We start from the raw sequence: 6879 nt of genomic DNA, 5'->3' as shown, positions 1-6879 counted from the left end.
GTCTAGAATTGCTATTTGAAATCACAGCAGAATCATGATTCTGGTTTTGATATTTGACATCACAGCAGAGACGCGAATCTGGCATTGATATTTGACATCACAGCAGAGAGACAAGTCTGGCATTGATATCTGACATCACAGCAGAGAGTCAAGTCTGGTAGTGACATTTGAAATAACAGTAGAAACACGAATCTGGCATTGATATTTGACATCACAGCAGAGAGACAAGTCTTGTATTGATATTTGACATCACGTCAGAGACACGCCCTGTGCTCGGCGATAGCTCATGCTTCACGTCAGACACACCCCGTGTGAGTGGCGATTGCTGATAAGTCACATCACAGTCACGCCCTGACATTGGCGATCTCTAATAAGTCACGTCACAGACACGCCCGGCGAGCGGCGATTGTTGATAAGTCACGTCAGAGACACGCCCTGTGATCGGCGATCACTCATACTTCACGTCAGACACACCCCGTGTGAGTGGCGATTGCCGTTAATTTATGTCACAGACACGCCCAACTATTGGCGATTGCTCATACGTCACATAACAAACACGGCCTGCGAGTGGCGACTGCTGATAAGTCACACAACAGTCACGCCCTGACATTGGCGATCGCTAATACGTCACGTCATAGACACGCCGGGCGAGCCGCGATTGCTGATAAGTTATGTCACAGACACGCCCAATTATTGGCAATTGCTCATACATCACATAACAAACACGCCCGGCGAGCGGCGATTGCTGATAAGTCACATCACAGTCACGCCCTGACATTGGCGATCGCTAATACGTCACGTCACAGACACGCCCGGCGAGCGGCGATTGCTGATAAGTCACAAAACAGTCATGTCCTGACACTGGCGATCGCTAATACGTCACGTCATAGACACGCCGGGCGTGCCGCGATTGCTGATAAGTCACAAAACAGTCACGCCCTGACATTGGCGATCGCTAATACGTCATGTCATAGACACGCCCGGCGAGTGGCGATTGCTTTTAAGTCACGTCAGAGACATGCCCTGTGACCGGCGATCACTCATACTTCACGTCACACACACCTCGTGTGAGTGGCGATTGCTGATAAGTTATGTCACAGACACGCCCAACTACTGGCAATTGCTCGTACGTCACATAACAAGCACGGCCTGCGAGTGGCGATTGCTGATAAGTCACAAAACAGTCACGCCTTGACATTGGCGATCGTTAATAAGTCACGTTAGAGACACGCCCGGCGAGCGGCGATTGCTGATAAGTCACAAAACAGTCACGCCCTGACATTGGCGATAGCTAATACGTCACATGACAGACACGCCGGGCGAGCAGTGACTGCTGATAAGTCACATCAGAGACACGCCCTGTAATCGGCGATCACTCATACTTCACGTCAGACACACCCCGTGTGAGCTATTTGACATCACAGCAGAGAGACATGTCTGGCATTGATATTTGACATCACAGTAGAGACGCGAGTCTGGTTTTTATATTTGACATCACAGCAGAGAGTCGAATCTGGTGTTGATATTTGACATCACAGCAGAGACACGAACCTGGAATTGATGTGTGACATCACAGCAGGGAATCTACTCTTGCATTGCTATTTGACATCACAGGAGAGAGACAAGTCTGGTATTGATATTTGACATCACAGCAGAGAATCTACTCTGGCATTGCTATTTGAAATCACAGCAGAATCATGATTCTGGTTTTGATATTTGACATCACAGCAGAGACGCGAGTCTGGCATTGATATTTGACATCACAGCAGAGAGTCAAGTCTAGTAGTGACATTTGAAATAACTGTAGAAACACGAGTCTGGTATTGATGTTTGACATCACAGCAGAGAGACAAGTCTGGCATTGATATTTGACATCACAGCAGAGAGTCAAGTCTGGTAGTGACATTTGAAATAACAGTAGAAACACGAATCTGGCATTGATATTTGACATCACAGCAGAGAGACAAGTCTTGTATTGATATTTGACATCACGTCAGAGACACGCCCTGTGCTCGGCGATAGCTCATGCTTCACGTCAGACACACCCCGTGTGAGTGGCGATTGCTGATAAGTCACATCACAGTCACGCCCTGACATTGGCGATCTCTAATAAGTCACGTCACAGACACGCCCGGCGAGCGGCGATTGTTGATAAGTCACGTCAGAGACACGCCCGGTGATCGGCGATCACTCATACTTCACGTCAGACACACCCCGTGTGAGTGGCGATTGCCGTTAATTTATGTCACAGACACGCCCAACTATTGGCGATTGCTCATACGTCACGTGACAGACACGCCCGGCGAGCGGTGACTGCTGATAAGTCACATCAAAGACACGCCCTATGATCAGCGATCACTCATACTTCACGTCAGACACACCCCGTGTGAGCTATTTGACATCACAGCAGAGACGCGAGTCTGGCATGGATATTTGACATCACAGCAGAGAGACACGTCTGGTATTGATATTTGACATCACAGCAGCGAGGCGAATCTGGCATTGATATTTGACATCACAGCAGAGAGACATGTCTGGCATTGATATTTGAATTCACAGAAGAGACGCGAGTCTGGTATTGATATTTGACATCACAGCAGGGAATCTACTCTTGCATTGCTATTTGACATCAAAGAGAGAGAGACAAGTCTGGTATTGATATTTGACATCACAGCAGAGAGTCAAGTCTGGTAGTGACATTTGAAATAACAGTAGAAACACGAGTCTGGCATTGATATTTGACATCACAGCAGAGAGACACGTCTGGTATTGATATTTGACATCACAGCAGAGAGTCGAATCTGGTGTTGATATTTGACATCACAGCAGAGAGTCGAGTCTAGAATTGCTATTTGAAATCACAGCAGAATCATGATTCTGGTTTTGATATTTGACATCACAGCAGAGAGTCAAGTGTGGTAGTGACATTTGAAATAACAGTAGAAACACGAGTCTGGTATTGATATTTGAGATCACAGCAGAGAGGTGAGTCTGGTTTTTATATTTGACATCACAGCAGAGAGTCGAATCTGGTGTTGATATTTGATTTCACAGCAGAGACACAAACCTGGAATTGATGTGTGACATCACAGCAGGGAATCTACTCTGGCATTGATATGTGACATCACAGCAGAGACGCGAGTCTGGCATTGATATTTGACATCACAGCAGAGAGACGAGTCTAGAATTGCTATTTGAAATCACAGCAGAATCATGATTCTGGTTTTGATATTTGACATCACAGCAGAGACGCGAATCTGGCATTGATATTTGACATCACAGCAGAGAGACAAGTCTGGCATTGATATCTGACATCACAGCAGAGAGTCAAGTCTGGTAGTGACATTTGAAATAACAGTAGAAACACGAATCTGGCATTGATATTTGACATCACAGCAGAGAGACAAGTCTTGTATTGATATTTGACATCACGTCAGAGACACGCCCTGTGCTCGGCGATAGCTCATGCTTCACGTCAGACACACCCCGTGTGAGTGGCGATTGCTGATAAGTCACATCACAGTCACGCCCTGACATTGGCGATCTCTAATAAGTCACGTCACAGACACGCCCGGCGAGCGGCGATTGTTGATAAGTCACGTCAGAGACACGCCCTGTGATCGGCGATCACTCATACTTCACGTCAGACACACCCCGTGTGAGTGGCGATTGCCGTTAATTTATGTCACAGACACGCCCAACTATTGGCGATTGCTCATACGTCACATAACAAACACGGCCTGCGAGTGGCGACTGCTGATAAGTCACACAACAGTCACGCCCTGACATTGGCGATCGCTAATACGTCACGTCATAGACACGCCGGGCGAGCCGCGATTGCTGATAAGTTATGTCACAGACACGCCCAATTATTGGCAATTGCTCATACATCACATAACAAACACGCCCGGCGAGCGGCGATTGCTGATAAGTCACATCACAGTCACGCCCTGACATTGGCGATCGCTAATACGTCACGTCACAGACACGCCCGGCGAGCGGCGATTGCTGATAAGTCACAAAACAGTCATGTCCTGACACTGGCGATCGCTAATACGTCACGTCATAGACACGCCGGGCGTGCCGCGATTGCTGATAAGTCACAAAACAGTCACGCCCTGACATTGGCGATCGCTAATACGTCATGTCATAGACACGCCCGGCGAGTGGCGATTGCTTTTAAGTCACGTCAGAGACATGCCCTGTGACCGGCGATCACTCATACTTCACGTCACACACACCTCGTGTGAGTGGCGATTGCTGATAAGTTATGTCACAGACACGCCCAACTACTGGCAATTGCTCGTACGTCACATAACAAGCACGGCCTGCGAGTGGCGATTGCTGATAAGTCACAAAACAGTCACGCCTTGACATTGGCGATCGTTAATAAGTCACGTTAGAGACACGCCCGGCGAGCGGCGATTGCTGATAAGTCACAAAACAGTCACGCCCTGACATTGGCGATAGCTAATACGTCACATGACAGACACGCCGGGCGAGCAGTGACTGCTGATAAGTCACATCAGAGACACGCCCTGTAATCGGCGATCACTCATACTTCACGTCAGACACACCCCGTGTGAGCTATTTGACATCACAGCAGAGAGACATGTCTGGCATTGATATTTGACATCACAGTAGAGACGCGAGTCTGGTTTTTATATTTGACATCACAGCAGAGAGTCGAATCTGGTGTTGATATTTGACATCACAGCAGAGACACGAACCTGGAATTGATGTGTGACATCACAGCAGGGAATCTACTCTTGCATTGCTATTTGACATCACAGGAGAGAGACAAGTCTGGTATTGATATTTGACATCACAGCAGAGAATCTACTCTGGCATTGCTATTTGAAATCACAGCAGAATCATGATTCTGGTTTTGATATTTGACATCACAGCAGAGACGCGAGTCTGGCATTGATATTTGACATCACAGCAGAGAGTCAAGTCTAGTAGTGACATTTGAAATAACTGTAGAAACACGAGTCTGGTATTGATGTTTGACATCACAGCAGAGAGACAAGTCTGGTATTGATATTTCACATCACAGCAGCAAGGCGAATCTGGCATTGATATTTGACATCACAGCAGAGAGGTGAGTCTGGTTTTGATATTTGACATCACAGCAGAGTGACGAGTCTTGTATTGATATTTGACATCACGTCAGAGACACGCCCTGTGCTCGGCGATAGCTCATACTTCACGTCAGACACACCCCGTGTGAGTGGCGATTGCTAATAAGTCACATCACAGTCATGCCCTGACATTGGCGATCTCTAATAAGTCACGTCACAGACACGCCCGGCGAGCGGCGATTGCTGATAAGTCACGTCAGAGACACGCCCTGTGATCGGCGATCACTCATACTTCACGTCAGACACACCCCGTGTGAGCTATTTGACATCACAGCAGAGACGCGAGTCTGGCATTGACATTTGACATCACAGTCGAGACGCGAGTCTGGCATTGATTTTTGACATCACAGCAGAGACGCGAGTTTGTTATTCATATGTGATGTCACAGCAGTGAGAGCAATCTGGTATTGATATTTGAAATGGCAGTAGAGGCGAATCTGGCATTGATATTTGACCTCACAGTAGAGACGTGAGTCTGGTTTTTATATTTGACATCACAGCAGAGACACGAACCTGGAATTGATGTGTGACATCACAGCAGGGAATCTACTCTTGCATTGCTATTTGACATCACAGGAGAGAGACAAGTCTGGCATTGATATGTGACATCATAGCAGAGACGCGAGTCTGGCATTGATATTTGACATCACAGCAGAGGGTCGAGTGTGGAATTAATTGTTGACATCACAGCAGAGAGACGAGTCTAGAATTGCTATTTGAAATCACAGCAGAATCATGAATCTGGTTTTTATATTTGACATCACAGCAGAGACGCAAGTCTGGCATTGATATTTGACATCACAGCAGAGAGACAAGTCTGGTAGTGACATTTGAAATAACAGTAGAAACACGAGTCTGGTATTGATATTTGACATCACAGCAGAGAGGTGAGTCTGGTTTTGATATTTGACATCACAGCAGAGTGACGAGTCTTGTATTGATATTTGACATCACGTCAGAGACACGCCCTGTGCTCGGCGATAGCTCATACTTCACGTCAGACACACCCCGTGTGTCTGGATATTGCTGATAAGTCACATCACAGTCACGCCCTGACATTGGCGATCTCTAATAAGTCATGTCACAGACACGCCCGGCGAGCGGCGATTGCTGATAAGTCACGTCAGAGACACGCCCTGTGATCGGCGATCACTCATACTTCACGTCAGACACACCCCGTGTGAGTGGCGATTGCTGATAAGTTATGTTACAGACACGCCCAACTATTGGCGATTGCTCATACGTCACATAACAAACACGGCCTGCGAGTGGCGACTGCTGATAAGTCACAAAGCAGTCACGCCCTGACACTGGCGTTCGCTAATACGTCACGTCATAGACACGCCGGGCGAGCCGCGATTGCTGATAAGTCACAAAACAGTCACGCCCTGACATTGGCGATCACTAATACGTCACGTCATAGACACGCCGGGCGAGCTGCGATTGCTGATAAGTCACAAAACAGTCACGCCCTGACACTGGCGATCGCTAATACGTCACGTCACAGACACGCCCGGCGAGCGGCGATTGCTGATAAGTTATGTCACAGACACGCCCAATTATTGGCAATTGCTCATACGTCACATAACAAACACGCGCGGCGAGCGGCGATTGCTGATAAGTCACAAAACAGTCACGACCTGACATTGGCGATAGCTAATACGTCACGTCACAGACACGCCCGGCGAGCGGCGATTGCTGATAAGTCACGTCAGAGACACGCCCTGTGATCGGC

Source organism: Oreochromis niloticus, unplaced genomic scaffold, assembly GCF_001858045.2.
Source record: "Oreochromis niloticus isolate F11D_XX unplaced genomic scaffold, O_niloticus_UMD_NMBU tig00002923_pilon, whole genome shotgun sequence".
Lineage (NCBI taxonomy): Eukaryota > Metazoa > Chordata > Actinopteri > Cichliformes > Cichlidae > Oreochromis > Oreochromis niloticus.
Note: the sequence above shows the minus strand (reverse complement) of the source record.